This window comes from Sander lucioperca, chromosome 9, assembly GCF_008315115.2.
Source record: "Sander lucioperca isolate FBNREF2018 chromosome 9, SLUC_FBN_1.2, whole genome shotgun sequence".
Classification (NCBI taxonomy): Eukaryota; Metazoa; Chordata; class Actinopteri; order Perciformes; family Percidae; genus Sander; species Sander lucioperca.
Window position 1 is genome coordinate 34561541 of NC_050181.1, and position 16362 is coordinate 34577902.

General features: G+C 39.7%; 2 long non-coding RNA genes and 1 other non-coding gene across 4 annotated transcripts; 1 reads left to right on the top strand and 2 right to left on the bottom strand.

The window, feature by feature from the left end:
- Positions 1-135: 135 nt before the first annotated feature.
- On the bottom strand, positions 136-13225 carry LOC116048820. Of its 2 annotated transcripts, none has more exons than XR_004104746.2 (5): positions 13216-13225; positions 2034-2074; positions 811-866; positions 609-653; positions 136-514 (listed from the first exon to the last, which is right to left on the bottom strand). It is a non-coding gene; the product is annotated as an uncharacterized LOC116048820 (long non-coding RNA). The 2 variants fall into 2 exon arrangements; XR_004104747.2 differs by lacking the exon at positions 13216-13225 and adding an exon at positions 2304-2492.
- LOC116048821 lies at positions 5554-6809 on the bottom strand. The gene is made up of 3 exons (XR_004104748.2): positions 6773-6809; positions 6159-6265; positions 5554-5698 (listed from the first exon to the last, which is right to left on the bottom strand). It is a non-coding gene; the product is annotated as an uncharacterized LOC116048821 (long non-coding RNA).
- trnap-ugg lies at positions 9114-9185 on the top strand. Its single transcript has one exon. It is a non-coding gene; the product is annotated as a tRNA-Pro (tRNA).
- Positions 13226-16362: the final 3137 nt, after the last annotated feature.

A 16362-nucleotide genomic window follows, 5' to 3' on the forward strand; every position in this document is an offset into this window, starting at 1 on the left:
GTTTTCCATGTTGTTTAAACATTTAAAAAATAATTATAGTTATATCACAAAAAAGAAGAGGTGTTGTCTCAAGAAATTGCTGCAGATATAAGCTCTGGTGGGTACATACCTCAACACTCGCACCACCATTACCGGAGATCTAGTTGTACCAATGTGAAAAAGCGCCTCATCGGGCAATGTGTGAAGTTGTTTCAGATGGAACGGTAGATTGCGATCTGACTGCAAATAAACTGCTCCAGAGTAAGAGCAGAGACCGCCCTCTCTAGGCAATCTTGGCCCGCTTGTTTTGCCCTACATTAGATTAGTGACTGCTGTGTTCACATATGCCCAAACAAACCGAACCAGGAGTTCAAACGCAGGTGTGAATACACTCTTAGTCAAGGCATCAACAGGGCGAAGATGTTAGGTGCAGTTCGATTCCCCAGCTCCTCCTGTCCACAATGTCCCTGGGCAACTGTCACAGTTTGGGAACCGTTGGGTGTGTTATGAATATTTGACCAAAAGCTTTGTTTCACTTACAACAACAGACAAAAGACACTTGTTTAGAATCACAAATTAATGAACCATGAACAAATTTGGAATAGTGTTTTGTCATTTTATAGGATTACCTGTATGAAGACTCAGTTGTGTTCAGGTGTGAAGGACATCGGAGCCTAAAATTAAGAACGGCACAAAGTTATTTTAATAGAAATCAAGTCTAATGAACACAAGCCACAATTTCCAGCCCTCTGTTCTCTTGTTACAAAATAATTAAATTGTATTCAGTGGTGAAACCTCAACAAATAAACTTCACAACTGCTACTCTCTCACCTTTCTGTCTTCCTCGGGCAGGTTTGTTTCCACGTCCATTTCGACATCCGAGTCATCTGATGGAGAGAAGTGAAAGAGAAAAAACAATAACGAAAACTTGAATGAGGTGTCAGGAACATTAGCAGACAAAATTATTGAATATTTTCCAAACAGCTCGAAACAAAAATTATTATAAAATGTTTTTATATTTATTTAAAGCGTAACTCTCGCCAAAATGCAACCTAAGGTCTTTTTGTGAATGTACCCGAGTCAAACTTTCGTTTAAAAGCATAATTAGGACGGAAGCGCCACTTTTAAGATTGACGGTCTTTTCGTTTTCGGTCAAATGGCCTTTTGAATGGGAGAGCTAGGGCCACTACTATGATCGCATCAAAATCACTATTTTTAAAACACTAAGAAGGCTCGACACAACATGAAACTTTGCTCGAAGTATCACCAGGGGCTCTACACATGAACTCGAGCATTGAAAACATTGTTTGTGTACACAGAGTTTACTAAAAAGAAAAAGGTTTTGAACAACTCACTTTAGCAGTTGGTTTTTCCGCTCGCCGCCATCTTGCCAGTCAAAAAGTGTTGATCTCCAAATGGATGGTAACAGGGAGGAGAGTAAAGATGGAAAGCTCCTAAAGCTTAGTTCCATATAAATGCACGGATAATTTGTTGTTTTGTCGTTAGTGAAAAACAACATTGACCTTGTAGTTGAAAAAGGAGCCTCATATAAGAATGACATTTCCTCTTATGGAGTCGCTTCATTCGCATTCGGAGATCAACACTTTTTGACTGGCAAGCTGGTGGCGAGCGGAAGAACCAACTGCTAAAGTGAATTGTTCAAAACCTTTCTTTTTAGTAAACTCTGTGTACACAAACAATGTTCTCAATGCTCGAGTTCATGTGTAGAGCCCCTGGTGATACATCGAGCAAAGTTTCATGTTGTGTCGAGCCTTCTTAGTGTTTTAAAAATAGTGATTTTGATGCGATCATAGTAGTGCCCCCAGCACTCCCATTCCAAAGGCCATTTGACCAAAAACGAAAATACCGTCAATCTTAAAAGTGGCGCTTCCGTCCTAATTATGCTTTTAAATTAAAGTTTGACCAGGTACATTCACAAAAAGACCCTAGGTTGCATTTTGGCGAGAGTTACACTTTAATATTTATGATGATTTTAAGGTCAGATCTTAACATATAATAGTTTGATGAATGGAGGACATTCTTTCAATACTCACATTCTTGCTGATTCTCAGCTGTGATCAAGTTGTCAACAAATCTGTAGAGATGAACACAATCCCAAATGTTATGGATCCAGTTTAAAATGATTGTTTGTTCTTTGAGTTAGCCAGCCTCAAAGTCCTGACACGAGCTAACTGATCTAATGCTTTGCCTCATATCTTCTATGCAAAAACTACAACTGACTGCCAACATTCATGTTCTGAGCCTGCATCAGAGGAAATAACTCATTAGTCTAGATCCAAAAACATCACAGGAAACAAACTAACTTTTTCACTCTACTATAAAATCCCACGTCTGTTCAAAAGTTGCAACTGGATGTAAAATGTTGCTTGGCTTGTCAGCTTGCATTTTGTTGTTTGTGAAAGAATGAAAGAAAAGAAACACAAGATGAAGAAAAGGAGAAACTGCACTCAATGGGTAAAATTACTCATTTGTTGTGCTAGAAGGTAGAACTAGAGGTTGGAAGGTTTTTGGCTTCTTCTATTACATGGAATAATATGTGTATATTGTCTGCAGCGTGACGCTTTGGTATAAACCCTGATTGGTCGGGGTGGACTAGCTTCTCAATAAAGCGTTCTAAGCGTAGTGCCAAGAATTTGGAATAGAGCTTAATATCAGTCCCAATGCGGCTGATGGGCCTGTAGTTTGAGCACTCCGTAGGATCTTTTCCCTTTTTGTGTATGACAGAAATTAGTGCAGTGTTGGTTTGTTGATGAAAGGTGCCCCTCTCTATGGCCGAGGTTAAAGTTTGTAAAATGATAGGTCCTAGTATGTCAAAGTACTGTAGTAAAAGTTCTGATGTAATTCCGTCCAACCCCTGTGTTTTCCCTTTCTTAGCTGTTTTTAATGCTGATTTAAGTTCCTCTAACGATATAGGTTGACCCAGTTCTTCTGCCTCCTCTGGGTCAAGAAGAGGCAGAAACTTTTGGCACTGTGTCGGATCTGGATTGCAGAATGATTTATACAACTTTGAATAAAAGGATTGGAAAGTGGCGGTCATATCTTTAGGATTCGTTGAGATACCTCGGTCCGTGTGAATGCTGTTGATAGCAGCTCTGGACTCGGTAGTTTTTAATTTTAGAGCCAGCAATTTGCTTGGTTTGCAACCATTAAAATAGTAATTTTGCCTCACTCTGTGCATTATGAATTCAGCTCTCCTTCTTAGCAAATAATTTAGCTCTGCTCGATTTGTGACTAGAAGAGTATGTGTAGATTTAGAAAAACACGTCTTTAGAGACTGCTCTAACGATTTACAACGTTCTTCCAACTCCACAATCCTTGCCTCTCTCTTTTTCTTCAAATTTACCGCAAAGGAAGATGTGAAAACTCTAATAAATCCTTTAGTGGCTTGCCAAATGTACGCCGGGTCCAAAACTGAGTCAGTATTGATTGATATAAACTTTCTAGATTAGACTTCTAGATTTTTCTCCTAACATATCACAATGGAATGTGGTTATCAGTGCATTGTGATCAGACAGGATTGCTGGTTCTATTGCTATCGTGTGGAACATTGCCTTAAGCTCACTGGAGCACAACACAATCAATGCTGGAGTGGGTGAGGTGTGGAAAAGAAGGTGTAATCCCTGCTGGTAGGGTTGTGCATCCTCCATATATCTGTAAAATGGTGGGATTCCACAACTGCTTTAAACATGTCCGATATGTGTTTTTGGGCTTTCATGTGGTTGACCCCTGATCTATCCTGATTTAAATCTAGTACCGCATTCATGTCTCCCCCTATAATTAGTGAATAGTCATTGAGAGACATTGACACTTGAGCAAAGGTTGTCCGCAGAAGCTTACCTGTCAAATATGCTCGCTAAAGCACCCCGCTATCCTGCACATAACCAACAAGAAAGTCACTCACACAGCTGGTGAAAGCGAAAACAGCAAGATATCAGATGAAAACTTGTCTTTCACTACAGACACTTTCAATTGTTCCGGTTAAAGTAAAGTCTGTGAAAGGGAACCGAACAGTTGAGACATGCGTTCTTGGATCCTGGCAGTAAGGTTACATTCTGTACAGAAGAACTAATGCAGGACCTAAAAGTAACAGGAAGAAAAGCCAACATCTTACTCAGCACTATGGGACGAAAAGGGCCAGTTCATACTGATGTTGTGAAAGGACTGGAAGTCAGTGACTTGGATGAGAGCATGTTCTTGAAGCTTCCACAAGTTTTCTCACAAAAGGAGAAACAGGTAAAACTAGAAAACATTCCACAGCAAACAGATGTGGTAGGTTCGCAGCCAAGTGTGAAGCAGCTGGGATGAGGATCAGCATCTCTAGTCGCAGGCCAGCATTCTCAGCAGGAAACCGTTCAAGTATCTCTGTGGCCTTTTTAGCGACTGAGGGAACAATGGAGTGTAAGATTGGCCGGGGAATCGGAGCAGTGGGGGCGGTATTTCATTTGCTTTACCGCACCATTGTGAGGAAAAGATAGCTGAGGAAGGCTTGGTCATGACCGAAAAAAGTAGGTCTCAAGTACAAGTGACCAAAATGGGTTTTCTTAAAGGAGAATTACGGTCGATTTCAACATGTAGTTCTGTTGTTTGGAAATGTGGAGTGCTGTCAGTAGCAAGAAAAACTAAAACAATTGGTGCTGCCTACACCTTGTTATCCCCCTGCTAGCGTTAGCACCCAACAGGCTTAAACAGGGCAAGTTTTAAACATGTTTTTAGCCTCTAAACATGCTCGAAATGTCATTACAAGTGCCTACCCATGTGCAGTGATTCCTTCCGAGGGAACACAGCAAATTTGACTGGAATATTGGACTGTATGAGTCGACTAGTGTGGACTTGACCGGAAAACAGGAAAAAAACAGAGGTATGTGCACTGGCTGGATTAACACAACTTTTATGCCACATCTACTGCAGTCAGATTCGCTGTGTTCCCTCGGAAGGAATCACTGCAGATGGGTAGGCACTTGTAATGACTTTTTTTTTACGTTTAAGCCTGTTGGGTGCTAACGCTAGCAGGGGGATAACATGGTGTAGGCAGCACCGATTGTTTTCGTTTTTTTTTGCTACTGCCAGCACTCCAAATTTCCAAACAACAGAGCTACGTGTTGAAATTGACCGGAATTCTCCTTTAAGAGAGTGGCTGGCATCTCCCTTAGAGATAGGGTGAGAAGCTCAGTCATCCGTGAGTAACTCGGAATAGAGCCACTGCTCTTTTGTGTCAAAAGGAGCGAGCTGAGGTGGTTCAGGCATACAGTAAGGATGCCCCCTGGCAGGTACGTCCAGCTAGGAGGAGGCCTCGGGGAAGACCCAGGACTATGTGGAGAGATTATATCTCCACCCTGGCCTGGGAATGCTTCGGGAGGCCCCAGTCAGAGCTGGTTAACGTGGCTCGGAAAAGGGAATTTTGGGGTCCCCTGCTGGAGCTGCTGCTGCCCCCGCGACCCGACCCCGGGTAAGTGGATGACGATAAATGGATGGACTGTGTTTTTTTACTGTACTCTGCTGCACTTGTGTAATTATAAAAGAACAGTATAGATTATCGACAACATTTGAAACTAAATCATCTTCAGGTCAGTCAACAGTAGAAATTGTCTCTTACTTTGTGTGTGAGGGTCCAAGTTCATTACTGAAGTTTAAGATTTTGCCCTTGGACCAGTCACTCTTCACAGACAGACAGCTGGGTGCTGGAGACTCTGATCTCTGTCTGTGGAAACAAGAGGTAACATTAAAATGTCACATGAACATGATTTGATAAAAAACACCAAATAGTTGTGTTAATTTCTCCATCTGCCTGTTTTTGGACTTAACTTGCTGTTTTTGAGTCACGCTTATGAGTTTCTGTCTGTTCTGCGCCAGCCAGCGTTACAATTTATATGTGAGAGTTTCTACATTTACATGTTTGAGGTTGATTTACTGAACCTGACATAAAGTCCTACATGTGGAGTGTGAGAAGGATTTTAATATAGATATTTTACTATCACTGATGAGTTCAATTAAACTGAAGGCTGCCTGATATTGGCTAATTTACTGTTTCTTTACTGTATTGTGTTTCTTTACTGTACTCTACTGCACTCATGTAATTATAAAAGAGCAGTGTAGATTACCAGACAACATTAGGAACTAAATCCTATCCAGGTCAGTTTACAGTAGAAACGGTCTCTTACTTTGTGTGTGAGGGTCCAGGTTCATTACTGAAGTTTAAGATTTTGCCCTTGGACCAGTCACTCTTCACAGACAGACAGCTGGGTGCTGGAGACTCTTTGCTCTTTGTCTGTGGAAACAACAAATATTGTAGGCTACACATATCATTAATACTTGTAAACAGCAGAGGGAACATTAACATGATTACATGATCTTGATTTGATTAAAAAAACCAGCAGATTATTTCTCCATCTGCATGTTTTTGGACTTGTTCTTAACTTGCTGTTTTTGAGTCATGCTTATGAGTTTCTGTCTGTTTCTTTGCCAGACAGCGTCTCAATTTACATGTGAGAGTGATGTGTTTCTACATCTACATGTTTGATATACTTAACCTGACACAAAGTACTACATGTGGAGTGTGAGAATGATTTTAATATATATATTTTACTATCACTGATGTTCAATTAAACTGAAGGCACTGCTGCCTGATGCTGGCTTATTTTCTGTTTCTTTACTGTTCTCTACTATATTTCTTTACTGTACTTGACTGCACTCATGTAGTAACAGTGAAGATAATCAGACATTTGAAATAGAATTATCTTCAGCTCAGTTAACTGTTAACACAATGGTCTCTTACTTTGTGTGTAAGGGTCCAGGTTCATTAATGAAGTTTAAAATGTTGCCCTTGGACCAGTCACTCTTTACAGACAAACAGCTGGGTGCTGGAGACTCTGATCTCTGTCTGTGGAAACAACAAATATTTTACACATATCACTAATACTGTGTTTTTGGACATGCTAATAAATTGTGTGACTTTCTACATAACAATAGTTTATTTTAGGATTTTCAGTCAGGATACAGAGTGCATCATAACACAGACTGCACTGGTGAAAATTACAAATGGCTTTCTAATTGCTTCAGACAAAGGACTTGTCTCTTCTTGTTTTATTAGATCTTAGTGCTGCATTTGACACTACTGACAATAACATCCTATCACAGAGACTGGAACATTTAACTGGTATTACAGGAACTGCACTAAGCTGGTTTAAATCCTATTTATTTATATTGATCTCAGTTTGTTCATGTTAATGATGAATCCTCCATGCATGCTAAAGTTAGCCATGGAGTTCCACAAGGCTCTGTGCTTGGACCAATTCTATTCACCTTATACTGTATATGCCTCCTCTATGCAATATTATTAGGAAACACTATAAACTTTAACTGCTATGCAGATTATACCTATTTATATCTATAGCTCAAGTTAGTTGAAACCAATAAGTTAGTTAAACTTCAAGCATTAAGGACATAACATTATGGATGACATACAATTTCATGATGCTGAACTCAGACAAAACTGAAGTTATTGTACATGACCCCAGATACATCCAAAGCTCATTATCTAAAGATATAGCTATTCTGGGAGAGGTTGCTCTGGCCCTCAGCACCATTGTGAGGAATCTCAGAGTTATCTTTGATCAGGATATATCCTTTAACACCCACATATAACAAAATGTAAGAACTTTTTTCTCAAGGATCCCAGCTTTTTTTTTCCTCCAGAACATCTGTTTCCCCCCTAGCTTTGGGCTGAGCCCCTAATGTTTACGACGTCTGACTACGCCCCTGATAACAGGCTAGTGTATTTTGGGTCCAATCATTTTTGTCCAATTTGATACAACGTATCGTTAATACAAATTGAGCGGAACCTATATAAAGCTTCGTAAAGCAGAGTAGCTGCAGATTTCTCGATAATTATCTGTTGGTTCATCGCCACATGCAACACCTCTTACATTGCATTATCTTGTCATACATCTTTATTAAAATGGATTGACACACAAAGTATGAATATGCCCATAATGTCTATTATAAAAAGTTTTCTTTAGTAGATTATAACTGTACGTTAGGCCTACATACAATGACGCAGGCAATTGCTTAGGTGCTCTTCCTGTTACGGTTTAGGAATATTTCTGTTTCCAGTTTGTTCATTTCTGTTGTCTTTATTGTTTATTTGTGCATGTTCCCCGTGTTTGTATATTCTGTATATTTCTGTTATCTTCTGGTTTATAGTGTATTTTTTGGTTAATTCCTGTGTTCTGTGTTCTGTGTTGTCAAGTTACTGTGTTTAGTTGATTTCAGGTGTTTGTCAGTGGTTCCTGTTTCCTGTTTTATTTTGATAGTCTGTTTTCTGTCCTGTCATGTCTAGTTTTACTTTTTGTGTTCCCGCCTTTGTTGATTGTCCTGCCCCGCCCTGATGTGTTTCACCTGTCGTGTCACCTGTCCCTCATTTGTTCATTACCTCATGTATTTAACCTCTGTGTTCCCTTTGTCTCTTGTCAGATCGTTTTGTATCCCCTTGTGTCAGTTTGCGTGTGTCCGCGTCAGTCAGTTTTCCGTCTCTCCTTTTTCTCCCCGGTATTGGTTTTTGCCTGCAGCTCACAGGACTCCCTTGATTTGTTTTTGTTTTTTGGAGGAAATAAATGTTTGAGTTTCAACACTGCTCCTGCCTGCCTGTCTCTCTCTGCGTTTGGGTCCTTTTTCCCCTGCTGATTGCAACACTTCCATTAATTTATCCGAGAACTTTTGAATTTGCGTTAGTGGTAACGTTAGCTGATCAAAAGATGGTGCCAATGCTCCCTCTTGACTCGGAGAGTAATATTTTTTTACCACCACAATGACTTTAAAATAAATATTTTTTTAAATAAACATTATGGGGCTGAATAGAGATACAAACGCATTGGTGACTAGCCTTTAAGAGTGTTTAGTTCAAGTACCTAACGTTAAGTGGAACTTTGACCATTAATCATTTTTGTCAAGGGAAACTCAGAACAGTTTGTGTTCGCTACTAATTTGAACGTGCTATGTGCAGTAAATAACGATATAATAGATGTTGGACGACATTAAAAAGACACATAACCCATCCGTTCTCTTCAGCGGAAATAGTAAGTATGTTCTATTAGGGAATATCTTTACTATAGTGGTGTGGCTCGTTGGTCTAGGGGTATGATTCTCGCTTTGGGTGCGAGAGGTCCCGGGTTCAAATCCCGGACGAGCCCAATTTTTGCCATAAACCATGTTGTTTTTACCACAGTAGGAAATCATTTCTTGCACTCTGACTGTACGTTTACACTTTTATATTTTCTCTTGCTGATTTACATTTTATTTTTCAGGAATAACTGTAGCCTACCATAAATAGAGTCAAACAAAAACTAAAGATCCATAAGGAATAATAGAAGGATGAGATCTGGAATAAACAAAAGCTCAGAAACTACGTTCGAATAAAAGAGGCCCACTCACCACACAGAACAAACCTTATATTACATTCAATTTGCAGATAGTGCAGAGGTCCCGTGCTAAGGTAAGGTTCATTGACAGATTCAAAAGCATTCCTGAAGAGCAGTGTTTATGTGTTTTTGGATCTTGGTATTGTTGAGGATGAACTTCATTGCCCCATGTACAGTGACTTGAGGACTTATTTATAAAAAAAAAAAAAAAAAAGAACACTGTACCCAACATTATAAAACCTTTTTGATATGGAAAGTGAATGTGTTGACAAGTGAATGTGTTGACATGTTTTCCTTTTGAACACTCAAACTGTATGTTATTTGTCATATGGCCATCCTGGTTGCTGTCCAGTGTCTCGTGAGCCTATTTAGGCTGGGCACCATCTGGTGCAGGACACTCAAATAAGCAAATCAATCATTCAAAAAATGTATGTTGCAAAAATAGACCTACGGAAGACACCACTCAACTGGGCACTCTGGAGAGCATTGTTATACTGGTCTCTAGTGGGCTTTGCCAGTACTACAATTAGGGGTTTCTATTGTTTCTTTATTAATATAACTATTAGTGTTATTTTCTGCACAAGGTCCCCTTTTATCTACATCGAACTGATACTTTAGTCTCATTAAGATCACATTTTAGCTCAAGAATGGCTGCCTACGTTTTCACACAACATATTGTGTAAGTCTCTTTAGACTGCACATCACCTGTGTTAGGGAAAACTTACTATCAGATGTCCAAGAGCTGGAAAACATGCCTACAAATGAACACAGCCAAATGTTCTGGTCTGAATCAACTGCTTATAATTATTCTGTGCACATTCTCAGCCCAGTGACTCAGGAGGAGCATCAGACTTCTTAAAGATATGCTCACTTTATGCCTTTCTGTCTTCACCCAGTGGGGGCTTATCTGAGCTTGCTGTTGTGACAGCATCTGTGCTCCCCTCCCTCCAGTCTGGCTCAGGACAGCCACTGCTCTGCCTAACACGAGTCCAGGAGATATCTCAGTAAATACCACTCTTTCCTTTTCTGTTACAGCGAGCATATCATCGCCACAGGAGCTACACTATTTCCATTATTTCCATAAGCCTCTTAGTGGCGCCATGCTCTGTCATTTCCAGTGTGACTTCATGCTCTGAAGTGTGTGAATTTCTGAATATTGCCACTTTCCCTGTACCCAACCTGTTAATACAGCAATGTCTTTCTCTTCTACTATGAATGAGAAGAAATGTTGCTGATAATTCACAGTTTTCAAATGGATAATGTAATCCCGTTCCTCAGAGAGAGAATGCAAGAGAGATAAAAGTAAAGATCCATACCAGTGTTTTTGCACATCTTTTCACATCTCAGGTTATTTCCTCTTTCTCGGATGCCACGTTTCCTTTTATTTCTTTACAACTACAGTATAAAATCAACTGCAAGAAACTTGCTGACAAAAATTGGTGAATTGAAGAATGTAAATAGACACCATATTCTGTTTTATTTTATTAGTAGTAGTGAAATGTACATTTTGGGGCGACCTCAAAACATGGTTAAAAAGCCAATATAAAGAGGTATATGACAGCACTGCACCATCAGTGTCTGATTGACTAAAGAGCAACCTTGTAATTGAAAAACACTTAAATGATATTTCAAATGTTGATAATCCATCACCAAATTTCCATTATAGTACAATTATTTTAGGTATGCATGCAGATTCTCAGTTTCTCACAACAAATCACTTCTCCCCAATGGTCAGGCCAAGAGCTGAGTTCCTCTGCTTCCTATCGGCAGGGTTATAAACCTCAGGTAGCATCTTTTAACTAGATAATGAATCCAAATATCTACTCAAAAGTGGCCCATTCTCTACTGAGCTTGACAGATACTTTAGTGTCTGCAAAAGGCAGTGTACAGTTTAATATTCTGCCATAGTTCAGTGCAGAATGCTGTTAGTTGTAATATGTAGATGATCATGTATATAGATATCAGGTTTAATCCAAATGCTGGAGTCATGCCTTTAGAGATAACTATTTCAGTCTCTGAAGGCTAACATATTTACATTTTTTCTACATGCATTGGCGCTGTAATCAGAAAAAAAACACAACTTTAGCCCTGGTTCAGTTTCCTCCTCCCTCCATCACCACACCATCATCACCCCCTTAACCAGTCTGTCATTTAAAGTAAGCAGCCGCCTGCTTAGCCGGCACCTTTCACTTCTCAAGCAGGACTTAATTTACTGCAGGACATTTTAAATCTCCTGCCTCTTTGGCACTGAGTCGCTGACAAATGCCTGGTTGCAAATGTATCTCATTGACTGCTGACTCGGTTGTATTACAAGCCGGCTGATAGGGGCTGCCACAGTAATGTGGCCCTCAGGTTTATCCTCACATGTTAGAGGACGTGTATTAATTTAGTTCAGATGGGGCCTTATGAAAAGTGTACTGGCAGGCAGCAGATCTCTTTCCCCCTCCCTCTCTCTCTCTCTCTCTCAACCTCTCAGGATTGAAGCTATCTACCACAGAGCCGAAGCATATTCCACCATCAATGTGTCAGGGGGAAAGCTATTAAAACCGCTTTACTTTTCCTAAATCTCATGAGAATAAGCACAAGATTTAGTGAAATCCCCCCAGAGCACTGAAAATCTTGGGGATTTTCCCCCTGAAATGTTTCCTAATGGGCTGCTCAGAAGTGTCAGAAACTCAATGTAGTTTTTGGCTTTCAGTGTATTTATTTGGAGCTGAAATGACAAAATTGGAAATATGAGTGCATTTGAACTCCCCCCATAATCAGATGAGAAAACCCATTCACCAGTTCACTATATAGTAGTAATATAATTCCAGTGTGCACTCAGTGTAGGTGAAGTTTTTTTTTTATTTTTTATTTTTAAATCACTCCATTCAAATTGATTTTCTGAAATAAAAGCGTGTTTTCATACTGAGAACATTTTCAAAAAAATCATGCTGAGGTTTATCCTTTAGCAGCAAATCTCAAAGCTTGGCCTTCATCTCATCAAGTCTGCTTTGCTTTTTTATCCGAGTAAGGCATGTAAGAAAAATTATCATGTTTACAATGATATAGGACTGCAACTAACAATTATACTTAATGTCAATGAATCAGATGATTATTGTTTCAATGACTCGATTATTTGTTTGGTCTATAAAAAGTCAGAAAATGGAGAAAAATGCCCATCATAATTTCCTAAAAGCCCAAGGTGACATCCTAATATTGCTTCTTTTTTTAACTAGCAGTTCAAATCCAAAGATATACACTTCACTATCACATAAAACTAAGAAAAGTAGAAAATCCTCTCAATGAAGAAGCTTGAACTCGGTCATTTTTAGCATTTGTGTCTAAAAAAATGAATCATCCGGGCAGTGTTGATAACAACATGTCCTGCTGCAGCTTCTCCTTCTACGCTTGCAACAGCCAATGTGGAGAAGGGTCCTTTTGTCATTTTCAACAAAGGTAGATAATATGCATATTTAATCTATCCAAAATGCAATCTACTCTAATAGTATTATTGGACTCTCGCGAGGAACTGCCATTAAACCCAATATACCCTGAGTCAGATAATGCATCAGCATCAGTGAACAATACACTTCAGACATTCAGAGAAAGAAAGCAAATACATTTCACAAGATACGTAATCAGCTCTGCCAGTAATTATTCACTCAATCAATACAGTGAATTAGTAAGAAACATCAGCATTTTTTCCCTCCAGCATGAAGTTGACTTGATAGATTCTTTTCTTGACAGGCGTTGGCACACTTCCCTGGGCCGAGTGCCCCGGCCTACCTCTCTGTGTCGTCTTTCATTCCCTTTTCACCCCCAGGTCTTTCTGTACCTGTCAATTTCTTTCTACAGTGTGACTCCTTAATCCACCTGAGTGCATGGAGGACAGTTTTGACATAAGAAGAAAAGATAGACTCCTAAGGAAAGGACCAGTATCTTTAGAGCCCGGGGGATAACCGGATTACGACAGCCATTTTGTGCTGCTGGCAGTTTTTCTTATTACCCATTTTTTTTTCTCCCCCTCATCTCTCCAGAGTCAAAATGCTCTGCCCTTTATACTTAGAAGTCACACCAAACACTAACTAGTACACAAAAACACATACTCTCTGTGTTTTTTCCCCAACTGAAAACTCTCATCTTGACAGATGATAGTTCGCAAGAAACAGATTTCTCCATACTTCAGATCTACTCTCAGGTTCAGGTTATTTTATCGGTACCCATAGGTAAACTAGGTTTACAGTCTAAGAGGCAGGACATCCTTAGAACTTTGTAGACCACCACATAACATGCAACACACAAAACATTAAAACATATAAAGAAGGCAGTAGAACATGGATAAAAAAAAACAGTACATGACCACATTGACTTGTGCAGTTATATGCAGAAATTCTACAGCTAGTACATGACCAAGGTGCTTGTGTGTTGTGTGCAAGTAATTCTACAGTTTGTTTAAGAGAGTGATTGCCGCTGGGACAAAACTGTTTTTAAATCTTGTAGTTCTACAACCAGGGACTATTAGCCTCCGTCCAGAGGGGAGATACTGGAATTCCTTATTCAAATGGTGTAGGCTATCTTCTAAGAAGGCCATCGCTATCCACTGTAGTGTAGCATACAGGGATGTGGGGTGCAGCTGGGACTCACCAGTCAGCTTACTTGACCATCTTACAATTTGATTTAGGCCATTCTTGTGCTAACTGAAACACACCCAAACCATGACACGAGGGAGAAAGATATGATGGATTCGATAAAGGCATGATAAAATAATGTCATCGTGGTCTTTGTCTATGTGAAAAGCCATTTGCTGTTCCTCGGACAGTTTTTCTTCTCACTGTCCAAAACTCTCTAACATGGTTCCTCTCTGGAAGTAATCATTGTCTCTGTGTGGCGGTGGATGCCTACTGCGTGTGAAGGCCTGAACCTACGGCACAGTAGATAACAGCACAGCCATGAGGAGACAGATCAGCTGTCTGACCCCTGCTGCCAATCACTTTATTATCCCTCCAGCCTGTTTGCTCCGAGGAAACTCAGAGGAAAAACCACTCTCTGAAAACGTCTTATCATCTCCGCCACCGATGCACCACTGGATCTTTTATGTCCATTTATTTTGCCTTTGGAGAGGCCCGCGGCGCCTTTGGTTGTGGGAGGTAAATGAAATAAAGGCCTCGTCCTCGCTGGTACCCTGACATCCAAGTTTATCGCCGCTACCACAACCTAAAACCCAGAGCTTCAACTAACCGCCACACGTCTTGTCTACAGGGAAACACATCATGCTTCTGTCATGGTAATAATCCTTTTTGTAGAAGCCATTTTGGGTGCCTTTGAGGCGGCCTGGTAGCTTCCACTTAGACACCCAGAAAGATGGTATTGAATTCCTGAGTATGTACTCTATACAGTAATCCCCTGTTGTTATAAGCCCCTACATCTTCTTCTGATTAGCAGTGTGCACATGCCAGTTTACTATATATAATTTAGAGTTAGTTCAAGTTATTTCCAGACTTTTCTCCATCAATGTCATTTCAATAACAGACGAGATGGCAGAAGCGTATATTTGATCAGATAAGGCATAGTAATTATGAAAACTGTTAACAACCAATGAGTCCACCCAGGGCTAGTGAGTTATGGCTGTGATTAATATTGATTTTGTAGAGTATGGAGGAGGGAGAGGTGAGCCGCTTGTACACATATTTATATATAAGAAACCTGCATGGCATCATGGGAAAGAATTTAAATGAGTGGTTGTTGTGTCAGTTTTTAGGTTTTTATCCCTTGTGTTGTCCTGGGTCAAAATTGAAAATTAACACTTTTTTTGACACTTTAGTCACTTATTTTGCCACATTTTAAACGATTTTGTAGGATGTTGCAACGTTTTCTGTGCTTATTTTGCACTAACAGCAACTTATTACCACTATTTTTTCACTCATTTTTTGGAATTTATGGTCAATAAACCTCATGTAGCCTATATGAAATGATATCTAACTTTTGAGTTAAAAAAAGCAGAAAGTATGTATTATTTTGACTAATATTTAAGATCAGAGGATGTTGATGGATAATCACAGACTGTCAAAGTTTGGTCATAATAATGCTATAAAATTAATTCATGTAACCTTCTGTGTTACTTTTGGGGAATTTGCTTGAAAGAAACCCAAATGTTCTGATATATAAACTTAGAAAATGGGTCAAATTTGACCCAAAGACAACAGGAGGGTTATAAAGTACGAGTACAAATTAGGAGGGATTTTGCAACAACAAAAAAAAACTCCTAACCTGCGGCCTATTTCATCTTATTTTGTTCATGGCAGGGTCATGTCCTTTGTATTTTCTTTGAAATTGTGCAGCTTTAGCAACTTTTGGGGGGAGGGGTAACATTCTGCAATAAAAAAACGATGATTTTAGCCTGATTGCACTACTTTTTGACTCAATTTCCCACCAGGATTCAATATCCAGAATTGAATCCCTGGTAGGTTGAAGAGGGATTTGAAACAGCATTTAGACTTCCATGTTGGAATATAAACCAGTTAACATTACTGGTATCTTGCAGATCTGTAATTTCCTAATCATTTCCTTGGAAGTTTCCTGGAAGAAACCCTATGTAACCTGGTACTAATTGTTAGTGTTTTATTAGAGGAGTTTCATTGGAAGAATGGCTCTATTACAATACAACTTGCAGAAAATATACAGTTGACCATGAAAATTCCCAGTTATAACAAAATGCAGAGACTTTCTTTTAGGGGGTGTTTGGGGCTGTTGACTCTAGTTTTCTGCGTGTGTTATGCAGCAGATTACTCTCTGCGTTAGTTTCCTGCCTGCCCTTGCCTCAGACTAAAGTGTTGGAGAGGGAGAAGGAGGGAGACCCTCAGAAATCTTACAGTCACTTTTTGTGAAGGGATTACAGTGCTCTCTCTCATTCCCATTGGCTTGGACCGCCGTGACAGTGGTGTGGTAATGAGTGGTTGACATCCAG